This window comes from Cheilinus undulatus, linkage group 12 (assembly GCF_018320785.1).
Source record: "Cheilinus undulatus linkage group 12, ASM1832078v1, whole genome shotgun sequence".
In the NCBI taxonomy this organism is placed as follows: Eukaryota; Metazoa; Chordata; class Actinopteri; order Labriformes; family Labridae; genus Cheilinus; species Cheilinus undulatus.
Window position 1 is genome coordinate 22,955,685 of NC_054876.1, and position 19,237 is coordinate 22,974,921.

Consider the following 19,237-nt stretch of genomic DNA (forward strand, 5'->3'; position numbering starts at 1 on the left):
TCGTTCAACTTGAAGAAGGGACAGGACTTCTGTTATCAACTTTGAATGCAACGATGACAGAAGAGAAGCTAAACTGACTCATCTTTTCGAGGGTATGACTTCCAGCTCTCGATCTGCTGCTAATTCTGAGACAGGATTCCTTTGTTTTTTATGTTTTCTTGGTGAAGTTTCCTCTAGTAAAGGAATATATTTAGCAATTGGAGCTATTCAAAACAGAACAAATGGCCACTACTGAGGGATGCAGAAGTTAGATTTTGTAACCAAGCAACAGTTAGAACCAGTCAGAAGAATGCTGAAATTGAGGGTTTGGGCACAAACAGCACATAAAAAATGAATTTGATAAAAAAAAAAACTGCATTCAATGACATGGGTTTTTTTTCTCCAATCTTTTGATGTGCATTTTTAACTCTGTTTTAAGAATCTGGCTTTAATTCTATAGTTACGGTCTGCTGCCTTTAAGTGTTATAATGATGATCACTGAACCACTAGGCAGTGAGAGTAACAGATAAACACTTAGGAAACAGACGGAATCATGAATCACAATAAATATAGAGATTTCTCAAGGTCAAAGCCCCCCTCATTGAAGGTCACAACAAACCTATTTGTCCTCATGCATACTGTTGGCATAAACCAGGCAGAGGAAGGAGAAGTCTAGAGAGGATTTGCTGAGTGTGCTTGCAGTGTGTCAGGTGATAGTTGGGGAAGCAGCTCCTCAAAGTGCAGCAGTCTAAAAGCTGCAGAGTGACAAGGCCCAAGTACTAGGGAGAGAGAGAGAGAGAGACACAGGACACTGGTCCTACAGTCATCAGTGTGTCTGTGTGCATCAATGCTGTAGGACAAACAAGTTCATCCTGACCTTCTGATAACTGTGGAGGTCATTTGCAGACACATACTGCATTAATAAAATCAAAGTCTGAGTCACTGCCTATGAAAAACATTTCTCTCTTTTTGTTATCTTTATTCTCAGAATTTAAACATATATATTTAATTGTATTAGCTTAGGATAAGCCTTTTATTTATAAATTACATCAGGAGGGTCCCCTCCATGGCAGGGGTGGAAAAAAAACACAGCCATGGTACTTAAGTAAAAGTACACTTACTCTGTTTAAATTTTAAATTTTAAAAGAAAAATTAGTGATCTATTAATTTACTCAAGTAAAAGTATTTAATTCAAAGTTTGCTTTGAGTATTGTGTAGCTACTTAGGAGTTGTACTGTAAAATATATTTCCTTTCTGGCAATAACAAAATTAGAATATGATTGCTCAGTCAGGGTTTTCAGGTAGAGTCACACCTTTATAACAAAGTAAAATACAACTGGTGTTTTGGGATGTAAATCATTTCCTCACTATCAGGGATGCACAATATTGGAATTTGCTGATATCTAATATGCTGATATTTACAAATTGATTTTAGCCCATGCCAATATCAATACAGATACTGATACCAATATCTGAATGAAGTTCAGACCAAAAACTTTACAACTTAAAACACAACTCAGAGTTTGAGGATGAACAAACTGACCATTTCAGTCTTTAAAACAGGTTGGTCGTCACACATTTTACTCTAGTGTGAATTGCCCACTATCAAAATGTCTTTCAATTGTAATTCCTACATTGAACTGGAGCTTAAAGTTTTGGCTTCAAATGTGTATCCCTCTCATTTTCCAACTTACTTTAACAAAGATGTAATTAATAATCAAAGACACTCTAACACATTGTGACAACCAACCCCATCACAGGGATTGTTGCCACACACAACGGGACTGTTTGTCACAATGCGTTTTAATGGGAAAAAGCTTAAAAAGAAGGCAAGAAGGCAGAACTAAATTGGAAACTTTAGCTGCACTGACAAGTTGACAAACACACAACTTAATGCATCGTAACAGAAAATGAGCAAGGAACATGAACAGGGACATTCTTAGACCAGCCTATAGGTCTACAGCAACATAAAGAATTAAACTAATAGGCCTAACAATAATAGCCTACTTAACTAGGCTACAGACATTAACTATCACGTGACATACAGCCCCATCTTGACTTTCTTGCTAGCATCATAGCTAACAACTCTCTAGCTAGCTAGCTAACAACAATCTAATATATAGCTTTCCCTTCACACTTTTTAAGGTTAACAATTGTGTTGTTAAACACATTGTACAAAAGACTAACAAGAAAAATACTGAGGAGCTAAATATTTCCAATTTGACATGAAAAACACAAAAAGTGCTATCACCTCAAATTCAGCTTTCCTGCTCCAGACTATGTAGATGGTGTCTGATCCCAAGTTTGTAAATTTACGTACCAAATTTTTGAAGACAGCACCCTCTGGTGGCGAGACATAATGAGTGTGACAACCAACCAGTGTGACAACCAACCCCTTCTTCCCTGGTATAGACTTCAAAAGCAAAAATACTGTGGTAAATATCGTCAGAAATTTTCATACCTGCCGATACCAATATTTCACTGTTTAAGCAAATTATACTGATATCATGCCAATAATACTAGCATACCAGAAATACAAGATCATTGTACTCAAGTAAAAGTACAGTCACTCAGTTATTCCAAATAACCAGTCCTAACTTTCAACACTTCCCAAAGAACTGTTCCTGAGTTAATTCTGCTTCATTTATTTTCAATATCTTCATTCATTTCTGGTTTGCCTTGAATTTATGTTATATCCCACTGTCTGTGAAGCACTTTCAAGGTGTTTTATAAATAATGATTATTATGATCATTTAAGCATAGTATGATAAATTATATACAGAGAGAAGTATGAACATGTGGTATAAAATAACAAACTCATTTTAAATTTGAAGTGATCACAAACGGTATGAATACAGATAGGCTACTGTCATACGAAATAAACCAGATTCATAATTATAGGGATTTATTTGAAACGTTGCTGATGAAAGAGTGCTGTATCATTAATGAAGCTGGCTTGTCAACTTGCGTGAGCACGTCAGATCCGTGCAGACTCTGACGTCCGCTTCTCGAGGCTGATACGTCATTACGCTGCCAGCTGATCGGAGTGGGAAGCCGGGTGTGTATCTGACTTGGGTGTGTGTGTGTGAGGGAGAGAGAGAGAGAGAGAGAGAGAGAGAGAGGGATAGAAGGAGGACTGGAGCGGGAGTTGTGTAAAAGGGGCTGAAGTCCTGCGTAGCGTACACCACCACCACCTACACCAACACTGCTGCCGCTGCTGCTGTGAAAAGTCGATTCTCCTCCAGATTTATTGAAGCGTTTTTCATGGGGGGTTGAGAGGAAAAACAAACAGACATCGACACACCCTGCTGAAGGTCCGGGACTCCGCCGAGCGGTGGGCGAGGCAGCGTGAACTCTGGCGGACCGATCGGAGGAGGTTTATCCACGCAGGAGCGACCCGGCCGGTGGGCAAGGTGGGGCGTGTGACTGTGTGTGAAGCTGTCTGCGTGTTTCTGCTGGTTTACTGCCTGTTCCTGTCAGCCTGATTCAGCCTGTGGCGGCTTGATGACCCAGTTTGCGTTAAAAATGTAACTGGGAAGCCGTCCTTTCAAAGACTCTTTATAAAAAGTAAAATTCACCTCTGCAGGGCTGATTTCAGCCTCGTGAACAGTTTGTCGACGTCAGATTGTCGAGCATAGAGATCTTATAGGAGTTCTGGTTGAAGGCCTGCCTGTGTCATTTATATCTTACTGTACAGGCCCACTGAACCAGGGGGAGCTTACGTGAATTATGGGCACCATAGACATTTGATCACAATCTCTAAGCTCCTGCAAACATTTGATTAACATTTTGATGATTGACAGTGAAACTGTGGGCAGAGGGCTTTATTAACAGTGCTGCATAGAGAATTTGCTCAGAATTTTACAATGGCTGATTGCAGCTTAAGGGCTGAATGAAATGAGCTAAAAGATCAGAATTATGCCAGAGTTAATACAGAAGAAAGCCAGCAAATGTGTGCAGACAGTCTGATTCCTGTGCTTATATATCTACAGATTTGTTTTAGGCTATATTTAAACCTCCTCAGAGCTCTTACTACTATGATAGAAAATCAGGAAAGTTTAAAGAATCACTCCAGTCTTCTTCTAATTGTCATTCAGTGAATTTTAAGGCTAGAGCAAGTTGATGCAGCTGCAATTTGAAGGCTGCATTTATATAATCCACACTCAAAAAGTGTCAGCATTCACAGGCCCTTTAAATTTGCTGAGTTCATTATAGGCCAGGGAGAAGGCCTGTGTTTAAGTAGGGGATAGGTGAAGATAACTAGGGCCGAGTCATTCCTCAGAAATTCAGTGACACTGGAAGTCATATGGTGCATCTTTACTCAAGTTAAAGAGAAGTTTATTGAAGGAAAAATATTACTGTGGAGATTTTGAGAACACGTAACACATTCCTGAAGCAGGTGACGTAACAAAGTATCTAGGCCTCCCTGTCTAGATTTGATCTCTCGTATATTCCTCACAGTATTTTACACTTAAGCTTTTAAAAGCAATAACACCTAAGAAGTCCTTCTCAGGTATAAAGAGTTGGGGAAGGGGGGCTTACTGTAGTGTATGTTACATCGACAGGGGCATGTCTTACATAATTGTACAGCCAGAGTTCAGTGCGCTGGTAGGAATGTGCAATAGGCTGTGTCACGAGCTGCATTTGTGCCATTGCAACCCAGAGCGTGACATAAGCCACCCTGTCAATGAGGATCACATGGTAATGACAGGGTGTCAGCTCAAAAGCAACATGTCTACTTGAGTTATTCTTCCTGCATCCTGCCCTCAAAAATCAGTGACCTCCTCTACGCAGTTTTTAATGCATATATTTGCAGAAGTGAAGCCATCTTGCTCAACTGGTTAACACCCTTCAATCCTATTGCATGCGCTTTTTGAGGGAGGATGGAGCAAGAAGAGATGTGTTACGTAGGTTCATTTAGAAAGAAAAAATGCTGTCTTTTTTTAATCAGAATGCCACAGATTGCCTGAAGACAGGCTTACAGGCCTCATGCAGCACATTGCCATCTCCCAGGATGAATCCAGAACGGCATTCAGCAACTCCTCTTAACAAGTAAAGCAAGCGACGCCCCTTCATGTGTAGTGATCTGAGGGTTAAAGTCAGATAGCCTTTAAAGATCAGCGAGCATCAGAGCAAAAGAAGAGACTCTCTGCTCTATGATCAGTGTTACCAAAGCCACCGCCCTTTCTCTGCTTTTGTCCCCATTCCCAGTCTAAATGGTTGGTCTATATTACAGACTACAATCTGGGGCAGTAAACTCTCTCCCACTGGGCCACACCCACAGCAGAGGAATGCACCTGAATTGATATACACAGTGGATGGATAATACTCTAATTACTATGGGTTTCTACTCCTGTAGCTGAACTGCAGCATTATGGCCTTCAGCTGTGTCATTTCAAGACACAGTTTCCAGATTTTCCTTTTTATTTTTAGTGTTGAAGGTCAGCCTGATGATGAGGTATCTCATCACCTTATGTGGTATTCTCACACTGCAGAGTGACCCCCAACATAAAAAGTTCAAATTGTGAGGTCCATTCATGACAGAAGCATGCTGCTGCTGCCTGCCCATTTCCCATCTAGCTAACTAACATAGGATTAACCTGCTAGCTAGATAGCCAATGTGCTTGTTAGCCATTAAATTAATCCTCACAGCATTAATTTTATTTCAATTGGTAGTTGCCTGGTCTAATTTCTTTATAACACCAAAGAAACCCAGAATTTTTCTACAACATAGTAGGATTACTGCTAGCTTGTATGCATCTTTAGCTGAAGGAGGAGCAGTGGGTTAAAATAAGTTAACAAGCTAGGTAGGCCTACAGTCAGTGTGGATGTACTTTTGAGTGCAAATTATTGCTAACATAGAAATTAATTACCAATAGTGGCCGTACTTGCTAATGAAACAGGAGCACAGATCTCTCAAAATCTCACAGCAAGCCATATTTATCAGATATTTACATGAAAAAATCCTCAGTGGCTCAAACGGCATCACAAATTCAGGTAACATTTATCCCTGGTTTATATTTCTGTGTACACCATAGCTACCCCCAGAAGCCATGCCGTTGTGAGCACCACATACTTCTGTGTTGGTGTTTCCACGTCACTCTGCAATACTCTAACCTTGCAACTCTTGCAGATTTGCCAGAGTCCATGTCCGTCATCAGGCAGATCCATCTTGCAAGCTCCAATCTGAACCATTTGTGCCAGACCTGAAAACAGTCAGCGTCATTTAAGGAGAACAGACAGGGTTTAGTTGTCCTGGAAGCCGTTGGTAATAGCTAACATCCATTAGCTTGGATGTAGCTATAGCATAGTGGAGGTTTTATCAGAACTGGACCACATTTCTTTATTAAATAAAGAGCAAAGAACAGCACTGAAAGCTTTTCATGACGGTAGCGTGTGTACAATTGCTGTAGTCAGAGCAATTAGCTTGGATGTAGCCACAGCGGCAGTTTATCAGAAATAGAGCGTATTTCTTTATTAAAACAAGAGGAATGAGCCACACTAAAAGCTTCTCTTAGCAGAGAAGATGCTTTCGCTCTTCTCCCGACCAGCCTCAATAACATTTTCAGCAGAAATCTTCTGCAACACAGGATGACCCTGATGAAGGCCACAAGCCAAAACGCATCAGTCTACTAAAGTTGTTCTCTAAACTACAAGTGTTTCAGGAGATTTCTGTGACTTTCAAGACTGTATTTTTTCCTCCACACACCCTGGAAGTTGGTGAGCTTGTGCCAGATATACCTACCTCAGTACAAGTTTAAACCACATCTTGCTCCACAGTTCATATACTATTACAGGGTTTGGTCGTCATGCACAGCTTGGTAGCAGAGCTGCGTGTGTCTACTACCATGGCAAATGAAACCGAACATACTATACTGAAGTTGATTAAACTGCACTTATTGTGAGGAGACGTTGAAGTAAATGGAAGGTACAAATGCTGAATCAACTGAGGCCTAGGGTGGGGGCGTTCCAGCACCTGCTTAGCCACTGGGAGACATGGACGAAAAAGTGCATGTCTGGTATTTTCAGATGCCAGCATTGTGACACCGTCTGCAGCCATTTATAACCAATTCTAACATTTTTGAGGAGGTGGTTTACATGTGTAGATATCTGTGTAGGTTTCAGGGCTACGCAACTTAGGGTGTATGCTTAGGCATAGCTTTGAAGCAGAAGAATAAATCAGGCTTTAACAGATGAAGAATGGCTCCCACCTTTCAGTTAAAGCAACAACAGTCATAAGTAAGTATAACTAAACGCTTTAATCTCATGAAACAGGAGGTTATATGTCAAAGATATCACTTTTTGTCAATCACAGATAAAGAAAGTCCTTCTAGGAACTAAAACAGCCTTTGTTCTGTGTCTACAGGTAAATCCTTATAAACATAACTGGTAGCCACAAGACAGCTTGTTACTAGCCTGTGGCAACAGGAAGTCATGGCCATGAGATATTAATCCCCATGTTATCACATGGGTTCTATAAATATCTGTTTTTTCAAAATGGGGGCTACTGGAGAAAATCACACTTTCAAGCGAGCCTCTAGTGACCACATGAGGAACTGCAGCATTAACCACTTCAGAGGTAAATGACCTAAAAGTCCCTTCTTCTGCTCCAAAACAAAGTAGTATCACCCTGCAGCCTGGTGGGTTCATATACTTGCAGAGAACTGACCCTACATGTAAGTCACCACCAAATCTATACAATTCTGAAAATGATATCAAAACACCTTTGTGATATGTTTTTAAGATGCACCACTTCTCGCACTCTGAGGTGAACAATTTCAAACTCTTGCACCCATTCAGGGGCTTGAAAGGCAAACTCCCTTAGAGTAAAAATGTCAACGATTCCTCTTTACATTGTGCGTGCTTTATTCACACCCTCCTGTTGACACACCAACGTTCCTATTTCTCTCTGACACGCACATCCTGCTGGTTAGACTCCAGTGTGTCTTTCCTCTTTCTTATCCTCCCCACTGTGGCAGAGAATGCACGTCTACAGCCACAGATAAGCTCAGTTCTTTGTGTGTTCGACTGTGTGTGTTATCTCTCCTTACACTGTTGGATAAAAGGCCTGTCTCAAGGCCTTACTGGCTGTCATGTGGCTCTGTCGGACTCCCTCACTTGGATAAGACCTTGACAGACAGATAGATAGACAGGCAGAAGGGCAGGTATAAGGTGAGGAAATAGGGGAAAAGCAAAGTGTGATCCTGACAGTGAAGCCATGTCTGTCTCATCTGGTGCAGACCAGATGTGGACAAGTAGATGAAGAAGAGAAGGTTGAAGGATAGAGGGATGGTTAAAAAAAAACGAGTTGAAGAGACTTTGCGAGCCCACAGCAGCTGGATGGAATTTCTAACATACGCAGCAGGAATGTCAGGAATGCAGGACAGTCTGATCGGACCAAGAAAGAGGGTGGAGAGGACAGACGAGTCAGGAAAGACACCAAAAAGAAGAAGTAGAGATATGGAAAAGAGTGGCATGATAAACTAAAGCCGAGGGACTCAACACAGCCCGTCATTGTAAGCAGAAAGATACAGAGACACTGTTTGTGGAGGGACTGTCACGCTATGGAACAAATAAGTGATTCAGTTTCATTTTGAGGTTGTGGCAGCCATAGTTAACAGTTATGACTGTCAGCGGTCCTGTGTGTGGCCTGAGGACTCGTACTGTACGTCCTCCTGCCTCACTGTGTTCAGGCTAATGCTGGCAGGAGAGCGTGTGCAGGCCTGTGTGGGGGAGGGTGGCGGCTCACTTTATAACACTGCTTTGACGAATGATGGCCTTCTTTAGCTAAGGTTTATCTTTTTTTATCAAACACTATCAACAATAACAACAAATCCTTCCTCCAGTCAACTTTATTCTGTTTTATTAATTATGCTGGCAGTATCTCGATGTCTTTCTGTCAACTTGAGGTGGTCTGTCTAAACTGTTGGTCCAGTTCATAATATCTGAATGATTATTAGACTGATTAAGAATAAAATGAATTCTTATCTTTATGTCCCTCTCAGGATGATAGTTTTGACATTGTTAATAACTTTTCATACAGTGCCTTCACCAAGGAAAACACCTGTTAATCTTGATTAAATATCCACAAAACATAAGAACTCCCAACAGCCTGAACAATACTCTGTTTTATGTAGCAAACATTAGCATGACTAAGATTGGAAGCACATTCCAGATCAGATACTTGTGCTATTGCAATGCCATGAAATCCACTCTGTATACTAAACTTGCATTGAGCAAGAATGTGCAAATATTTTTCAGATCAAACAGGAAAATGTGCACTTACTGTAAAAGACAGATTGACTGGTTCTTCTTTTTTTTTATGTATAGCTTCCCCGTGACATCACACACCCATGGAAAGAAAGGCTTCTTACTGCTGTACGCTATAGAGAAGCTGACAGTTTTGGTTGCTAACCAGTAACTAATTTCATTGACTAAAACTATGACTAAAATGTTAGTTGACTTCCTTTTTCCCTAAGGACATTGGTATGAAAACTAGCTTAAAATAGATCATTGGTGTTAAAAATTCAGATGATTGAAATGTTAAAGCTGGACTGTTGGTCATACAGATTACATGATAATTCTCCACTGTGCATATAAATTATTTCAGTATTTTCATCTCTGTAAGGGTCATTGACATAATAGTATCTTTGTGTCTGAATCTTTCATTTCCTTTTGAAAAAACTCATCACTTCATGGCATATACATATGCTTGATCTACAAGACCTACTTTGTTTGAATACATTTTAGTATATTAGTATAATAAATTTCACATTTTGGCACCTCAAATCTTAAAAATGTCAGGCGGTGCAACTGTCTGGGTAAAATTCATATTCAAATTAGAATACTTTGGCATGATTTTGGGGTTGAAATCTTTCAAATGAATAAATGTTATTAAAATGTATTTATATAAAGTTAGTATGATCATCAAGAAACTTTTGCAAGTTTTTGCAAGTTCTTAAATGTCATGGTGGTGCAACCATAACTGGGGTATTTTATTTTGAACTTAAATGATTGAAACAGATTGTTGCATAATTTATAATTTATTTGACTCTAGTTGACACTCATGGCAAAGAAATGGTTTATAGATCCTTTTCAAGCCAAGATAATCCACTTTCCATGTCAGGTAGTACAACCGCTGAAGACTTATTTTGCCATTCTCGCTTATTTTATTTTACGAAAATATGTGTCCACTTTCTATAGAAAAGTAACAATATATCAAGTGGTGCAACCAGTGTTTCAGGTGTTGAAACTGCAAAAAGTGTCATTATATGAAATAAATTATTTTATTTCAAGTGCTAAAAATATTATTTTACGTCTGATTTGGTAAATGAGGTATCACATATTTAAAAAATATTGATTTATTACAGCTTTGCTCAGGAGAGCCAGTACACTTTCCTGTCAGGAGGTACAACCAATGTAAAACAGCAAAATTTAATTTTACCATAAAATTCTTCTTTTTATTTTAAAAATGGATGTATCCACTTTTTAACAAGAATAAAAGAAAGTATTTGCCTGTTTAATTTTAAATTAGTAGCAGATGTCAGGTGGTGCAACAATTTGACTGGGGGCTCATCTGCAAATGAATGAAGCCTTTTATTTCATTGACCCATATTTAGAATCAATTAAAGTATTGATAGAGCATTCCTTGGATTGCCTTACAATGTGAGGAAGCTTTACTGACTCAGGCTCCGTCCACATGGGGACAAATTCAGGAGTATACGCAAAAGTTTTGGGTGACTGTAAACGATACTTTTTGAAAATGGGTCCCAGTGTGCGTAAATCCGTATATGACTACCATTTCGCCTCCGTGTGGACGGCCAACTGCATAGTTCTTGAAACGATTACGTCACACATAGCGTAGCTCTCTTAAGATGCCTGTGCGGGTCCGACCAAAACAACTATGGCGGATTATAGAGTTGTGTTCGTGCTGCAGAAGCTTCTGAGCTTGTTATGGCTTTTACAGCAAGATCTGATGCTCCTTTACCACCACCGCGTACACATTACGTTCTTAAATCCAACTCAGAGAACAACCAGAAGGGCAACTAGGAGAAAGTTTGTGTCAGTTTTCTGTGATCTGTGATCTGTGAGGGCAACAGCGGTTGTAAAGTTTAAAAGTTATGTAGAATAGAACAAAATAAACAACTTTAATGTAAAGCTGGAATATAAACATATAAACTAAATACTGAAGGAGTGGAACCAAAGAGGGTTAACCAAAAACTTAACTGATTTTTACAGATTTTTTTAAACCTTTGGTTTAATTGGAGAAATATTTGACTTAGCAATAACACTTGATGTGTTTTTAAAGGACATGAGCTTTAGTTTTGAGGATGGTTACTTTTTTCAGTGTGCATCAGTCACAGGTCTGAACAGGCAGTCTGCATGCTGACTCATCCACTTCAGAAAGAGTCAGACATTTGTCATGTAGTTAAATCTGTTTGGAGGTGGAAAGAAATCTTGTTGGTGTTTTTCCATTTTCAAATAGCCTTTTCTTCATGCATTCTATTTTTGACATTAGGGTCACTAAATTTGAGCCAAAGTGATTTTTCCCGACAGTGGTGCGTGTTGATTTTGACCCAGCCTCCCCTGCTGAGCAAAGTCTACAAATTGTGAGTTACTGAAATGCCTGAGATTATTCTGGTTCTTCCTCCAGCAGGAATGCACAACATGTGGTCCTTATCGACAACAAAAGAAGTGAAGCATATACCTAATATCATAATACCATCACAAGAGGCACATACCCTCTTATGCTTTACATTGTTTAGGAACTAAGAGGTCACTTTGCAAACTTTTGCTTTTACTTTTGCCTATACCTTATTGATTTGTTCATTGCCTCAAAAACAGCTCATTTAAATACAGCTAATCTAAAGGCAGTGCTCCTTTGGTTCTTATTACAGTACAACTGAAGCTGTGATCAAGTTTTTTAGAGTTTAACCAGTTAGTCTGTCTTCTTTGCCATCTTTTCTTCAGCTGATGTCATTTTCAGTTTGATCTCTGTATAGTAAATAATCTCACTGGTAGAGCTCAGGACTATTTGCCTCACGTTGATTTTTGTCTTAACACACCAGAGACAGCTTATCAGGGAACAGTTATGGATTTTTGCAATCTGTTTTATCAGTAAGAAAAGCAGCTAAAAGAGAAAACTAAAAGTATCTGCAAGTAGTTTTGTTGAGTTTTATTTAGATACAGTAGTGCTAACTTGTAAACTTAGCGTACAGGAACCACAGTGGTTGAAATGTGAAGCCAGTGCAGAAGTGCAAAAACTACACTACAGTTTCCCCTTGAACTGGCTCCAAAAGTCACAAAAGTCTCATCCACACTCATTTAAAAAAAAAAAAGCTGAAATAAACGTTTTTAGCTTGGTTCAAGAACAACTTCAGGTATTTGGTTCGTTCTTTTATCACCACAAACTGTATGGGGCATGAATTCTTATGTAACTAATTTGTTATTAAGAATCAAGGCTTCATATGAAAAGAGGCGCGGCTGATTTTACTGATTAGCCAGGAGGCTAAAGGCTGGCCCCAGCGCCAGCTCTCTGACTGCTACTAGGTTGGCCAAAAGTTAGTTTAAAACATTCAATGCGTCTCAAATCGCTTACTTCTGTTGGTGTACTACGTAACAGTACTATTTTCTACCATGACTTTTGGCGGCACCAATTCACCACCAGTGTGGCCATGCTGGGCTATGCTGAGCTGCCCCCAGAATAATCCAGCTTTGGAGTAGGGGCCAAGCCCATGCGCCCCGCCTCAAGGTGTGCTGTGGTGATGTCACTGCTGTTTGTCATCTTTCTTGTTTAAGTAGCAACCAATGCACCAAACTTTGAAATACCTGCCGGATTACCAACAGAAGAAGAAGAAGAAGAAACCTTGAAGTAGGAACCAAACAGTGCTTCTTCTTCTTCCATATCCATATTTCCACATCAAACCTGAATAATAACCACTCTTAACATAGAAACAGATATCTTTTTTAAGACATTTGTGCCATAGAATATAGTCATCTTAAAAATGTAAATCACTCTTAAAAACAGAATTAAATTAGTAAAACAATCTCAAAAAAGGTGGTGGGAAAGGTGGTTAAATGGGATTTTAGCAGTAGCAGAGATGGGCTAGAAGTGGTATAAATTTGATAACAGTGGCAAAAAGTGCAAAAATTTGCGAAAATGGATTTAAGTGGCAAAAACAGGTACAAAAAGTTTTAAAAGGGGATTAAAAGTGGCAGAAATGGGTTTAAAGTGGCAAAAATTGGTGAAATGGGACTTAAAAGTGGGGAAATGTGCCTTAAACTGGCAAAAATGGGTTAACTGGAGCAGATAAAAGGAAGAAACTAGTCACTGGAACTGGTCAAAATGGGCATATCAAACAGTGAAATGTGGTTGAAATGGGCAAAAATGGGCTTAAAATGTGATAAAGTGGCAAGAATTGGGCTAGAAGTGGCAAAACAGGCAGTAAAAAGTTGTGTAAAGAGTTTGAACTTGATAAAAATGGGTTTAGATTGGCAAAAATGTGTTAAAATTGGCAACAATTGTTGGTACAAAGGGATGAAAACGGGTTAAAATTTGGCAAAATAGGAGTAAAGTGCCAAAAATGGCTCCAAAAGTGGCAAATAATAGTAACGAAACTGGGTGAGAAAAAATAATTTCAAAAAGTATATTCCATTTTCTTAAGGCATCTGGCAACCCCCTCTTAGTGTTTCACGACCCCTAATGGATCCCGACCCCAAGTTGAGAACAACTGTTTTACATAATAAATAGAATGACTTTCAGCCTGGTTAAAAAAATGTGTCTTATTAGCTAATGTCTTCATATCCTCTTACTGTACGGGCGAGTGCATTTTTTTGTACCACAAACGTTTCAGTTATTTTTAGGAAACCCTCACTGCGCACTGATTGGCGTGTCTCATTTGATTGACAGATTGCTTGACAGGCAGACACTACGATCAGAAGGCCAGCTTTAGTGCCAGCTTAGCTGACAGAAAGTTGATCTCAGTGGGCTCATGTCTGCCGTTAGGTCGATCCCAAGTTCGGTTCAGACAGTGATTTTAATATGGAGGCTGCCACGGATTGATATCAAAAGCAGTTTGATCTGCCTATTGTAAGCAGACGGCTGACGTCATATATATATTTTGTCCAATTCTTTCTACAGTCTATACTCAACACGTTGCACCATCAGCTCTAGACCTGCCCTCAAACAGGTAGCTCGGTTGTGATGGAAAAGCAAATCCCCTGCAGTCCTGGGCTGCTGTGCTGAGTCAAACCAAGCGGAGCCAAGTTGCTCAGTGTAGGGACATGCCCTGTTAAATGCAGTACAGAGCACTCCATAACAGCGGGTTTATAATGTCTCAAATTTTGCACTGTTGTTTTACACTAACAGAAAGTGACGACAGTTCAACCGCCTCTGTTTTCTTCTTCTCCTTCTTTTTTAAAAGCAGACGCTTAATAAACATGAGCCAATTACAATCAAAATTTGATGGCTATTTTCACTCTCTATTAAATTCCTGTAACGTGTTTTATGTTAACATTATTCGCTTAGGAAACCTATTTTGATAAAAATACCTTTTTTTTTTTCTTGAAATGTGCTAACATTGCAAGTAAAACATAAACTAGCTTGCAGATGTGCTTGTTAGCTAGCGCGCTTGCATGTTAACAGTACAGCATTCCTTCCGTATTCAATTCTCTGACGTTTTTGAGTGCACCAGTAGTTTTGCATTTGAGTATACTCAGTTCTCAAAGTATTTAGTACAGAAGTATGCGATTTGGGACGCTAAGTGTAGTAGCCTTGTTGCCAAAAATAACAAGAGGACTAGATTCATTTCAACACAGTCTGTGTTTATCTTGCTAACGTTAAGCTAGAAAGCTGCAAGTGTGCACTGCATAATGGCACCAGAGTTAAAAGTCTAGGTATCAAAAAAGTGAGTAATATTTACCCTCTAGAGACAATTAATGTGTGTATGAGATTTTGTCACAATAAAGAAACTGAATCTGAATCCAAATCTATAAACACTGCACACATCCAGGCTTTTAGCTTAGCTGTTAGCATGGCTAAAAAGACCAGTGATGCTTACATTTGTATTTGTTTTCCCTTTATTTAACCATCTTGTTTGTGAATATGTCAGCATTAAACTAATATCAAAAAATCATTTTCAAGAAATACAAAAACATCTCTGAGTCCAGGCAAAGTGGCTGTCTTAAACTAGCTTGATAGGTTACTAGCTACTATAAGCTAGAGGAGGTTTTTCATCAAAACATAAACATTATGTGGTCATTAAGATTCAAATAGATATAGTTGTGGATTTCTGGAGGATGTAAAGATGTTTGCTTTCGTCTAGAAATTTCATCTTTTCTTTATTGCCCTTCACTCATGCTTTGTAACCATGGTAACTGACAAAAAAACTGTGTAGTAGTTTCTCAGAGGCTGGTCTGATTACTGACAATATTGAAGAATTTGTTGCTGGCTCTGTAACGTTCAGAGGCGGATGCATGTATCCCTCCAGGTTAACTGACACATGATCCTGTGTGCATCTCCACAGTCATTTTTGCACATCAGTTTATTTCACCCACTTACTCACAGCTGATCGCACGCACACAGGATCCACTGCACCCACTTAACTGTACGTGAGTGACTGGCTGTGGGCCAGCTCATACCCACGCTTCTTGAGTGTGGAGTTTAGAGGGGAAGTTAATCATTTCTTCTCTTCTCTCTGCAGGATCACCTAAAGCAGGAATAAGAAAGATGGCTCTGTTTGTCACCCCCTCGTCCTCTTATGGCTGACACACAGCGGTTCTTCACTGGCAAGCTTTATGTTCTTGTACACATGCTAAAGCTGCCAGCTGAAGAACTGCTCTGGTCTGCCCTGCCCCAGACGACTCAGGAACAGGAAGCGGACGGAGGGGGGCGGTGGGAAGTTTTCCACATGCTCAGGAGTCAGACGGGACTTTAATAATATGCAAGATTCAAGCCACCATTGTTTGCATTCCTGTTGAATCACATGCAGGTTTTATTTCATTTTTGACATAAATTACACGCTGACTAGATCTCTGAGGTGTACTTTACTGGTCTTAAAATAAAAAAGTGAAAAATTTCTTTCTTTGATGCATTTTTTTTTATTACAGAAACTCTAATAGGACATGTATCCAGATGTTTAAGTCTGAAATGTCCTAGTTTTCACATTAATGTAGTCTGTTTCTCAAGATAGTGACTAATTTATCTTATTATCTGGTGCTTATTTTCTTGAGCTCTTGAATTCTTAACTTGCTATTATAGAAAATTAACTTGTCATCGTGGGAAATCTAAGATATTTAATTATTTCAAGGAAGAATGGTACAAAATGTATAGGTGTCCACTTAGGGCTGCTGTGGTTTATCGTTGTGCACCCAATGAAAAATAAAAGTCATATCAATACTTACAGCTATGTTTTTTTTTCCAAAAGTCCTACACATACAGTGTGTTTTTACATAGCATATGTATGCAAAAAAGTGTCACACTCTTTCCTTTAACTCTGAAACCCCTGGTGATCCCATTAAGACAAACAAGAAAGTTCAGAGTAAATGAAGACGTTCTTTTTAAGCTGAACAACCTCAGATCTGCCATGATTTTACAGTCTTTGTTCTCCGAGAGGCTAAAAACCCCATTAACAAGTCAACCAGCTGACATTTAGTCAGGACAGTATGATTCCATTCTGACTGTTGTTACATAAAAGATGAAACCAATGTCTGATCTTCAGAGCCTGCAGGCACTAGTGGCGGCTTTAGTGATTTCTTCACAGATGACACACTTAAGAAACATTTAACAATCACGACTTTTGTCAATCTGAATGCTTGTAATTTTAAGTTTGAACTTGTTTGATCCTGAATTTGGGCGTAGGTGAACAAAGCTTCACTTTTTTTACAGATCTGAAGTAAAGGCTGGTTTTCACTTAAGAGAGAAAATACTGAATTACTGTATATATGCTTTTCACAAAGGAAATTAAGGTATATATGCCTATTAGTTTTAACTGGTACAGGGCCATCAGAGCTGAAGGTAAAGGGTTTTGGTGTGGTTTTCTCTGCATAACCACTAGATGGCATGATAATCTAAAAAAAATGAAGGTTCAAGTGTGTTCTGAGGGTTTATCCCATGTTCAAAGTTTTTTCAGAAAATACAGTAGAGGAAATCCCTTAAAAGATGTTCTTTTAAGATTTACCTATAAAATGATATTTTTGAGGATTGACACCATTAATGCATTAATCATGATTAACTAAGGTCCACAATTTGTGCATTAATTCTTAAAATCACATTAATTGCATGCACACCAATGAAGCTTCTCCCTGCATCCACAGTGATGTGAAATAAGTCCTTCAATGCTCCTTAATGTCTCATCTCAGTTTAAAAACTTACAAACAGCTCAGTGGACGTATCAACAGTCATCTGCATATGCTGTTATCAAACATTTACACTTTTTTTTACGGTTCCTCTTTCTTTTTGGCTGACCACTGAGGTCAGCCCTACACATGGCAATGTCTGAGTAAGTAAGTAGGTAACTCAGTAAGTAACTGACTGAACGAGTGACGCTAATTTATAAGCCTTACAATACAGAGTTGCATTTGCTTGTACTGAATGCTGGCAGTGATGGCTGCCTCCACCGTGTTAACTAGAGCCATACATAAAGAGTTTCCCTATGGGCTGGGTTTACTCGTGCTAAAAGCCCTCTAATGTCTGCCTCCACTGCTCTAAATTCCTCAGATATAGCTTTAGCCTCTGTTTCACCAGAACTGGGCCACATTTCTGTATGACAAAGAATAAAAACAACCATATAAGCTTTTCATGTTGGGAAAGATGTTTTCACTCCTCTTCTGACCTGCTTTGGCATGACTATGTGACAGTTGAAAGAGAAAAGGTAACATTTTGTGTAAATGCTTGTGTATGCTGGCTGCTCGAGGAGCAATTAGCTCTGAATTAATCACAGCAGCACTTTGTCAAAACTGGACATTTCTTTATTAGATATAACAAGCAAATACAGCAACACTAAAAGCTTTCTGTAACAGAAATGGTGTTTTTGCTCTTCTACCAAACCACTTCAGCGTGTGTGATAGTTAAAGGGGGAAAGGGTTTCTTGATGTGCTTGTATTTATGGCAGCTAGCCGAACGTTAGTTCAGGCTTAGCCAGACCACCACATTTCTTCATCACAGTGCTGAGAGCAACACGAAAAGCTTTCTGTGACAGAAAACAATGTTGTCGCTCTTCTGCCACCCCACTTTGGCATGATTGTGTGATAGTTACGGGGGTAACTATCACACAATCATGTTGTTGTATATAGCTAATGAGTTGTTGTGTCCCAGCTAATGATTCCACTAGCAAGTCTGTCATTAGCCGCATTAGCCGCACTGGCACTTCTGTCTGAAGCAGACAACATGTCTCATCCAAACAAGCACAGAGAGCAACACTAAACGTTTTCTGTGACAGAAAAAAAATGTTCTCGCTCTACTCCTGGTCTGTTATGGCATGGCTTTCCGATCATGGTGGGGGGCTTGTCCAGTATTGTCTGGCATTAGCTGTTAGCTTGGATGTCGCTGTAGGACCACTGCAGTTTATTTCGAACTGAACCGCTGTTCTTGTACTTGATTCGGTCCCGTGATTTGAGACTCCTGCACAATCTTTGGTTTTTAATTTTTCCATCGTGATTTCCTGTCCCCCTGTCACTCTTTCTCCTATTGTCCCTTTCTCTTTACCCACTCGTTTCATGCTGCATAACAGCGACACACACAAAAGCGACAGTCACGCACACCTACACTGAAACACACGCTAACATGTCGGTAGTGTAGACTCAAGGCTCTATCTGTTTAAGGCAAAAGTTTTAGAATACTGGAGGATAAACAGCAGAACTTTCTCCTCTTAAAGCTCCTCTCTGACCACAGAGGACCAGCGTGTCAGCGCTGTGTGTGCGCTCCACCTGTGTGTGTGTCTGTGTCGCCCATGTGAGCCAGGGGTGTGTGCTATGTTAAAAAAAATTATTTGGTAAATATTCCCTTAATACTATGTGTTTATGGGGAACAAATAAATGTTAAAATCTCTGCATTTGCATTGTTAGGAGAGCACTATGTAAATAATTAGCACGTCTTTATTTGCAAGGAAAATGATAAATGGGCTTTTTATAGATAATTAACGGATATAAAAAAAAAACAATAGGAACACTAAAGTAGAAATTCAGCTTAATTTTACACATATAAAGGCCCTTACACACCTGTCTAAGGAGAATTAGAAATGATCATGAAACCTGTGGCAGT

General features: G+C 39.4%; 1 long non-coding RNA gene across 1 annotated transcript; it reads left to right on the plus strand.

Annotated features, from left to right (window-relative positions):
• Positions 1-3,104: 3,104 nt before the first annotated feature.
• On the plus strand, positions 3,105-16,055 carry LOC121518989. Its single transcript, XR_005992680.1, has 2 exons — positions 3,105-3,392; positions 15,681-16,055. It is a non-coding gene; the product is annotated as an uncharacterized LOC121518989 (long non-coding RNA).
• Positions 16,056-19,237: the final 3,182 nt, after the last annotated feature.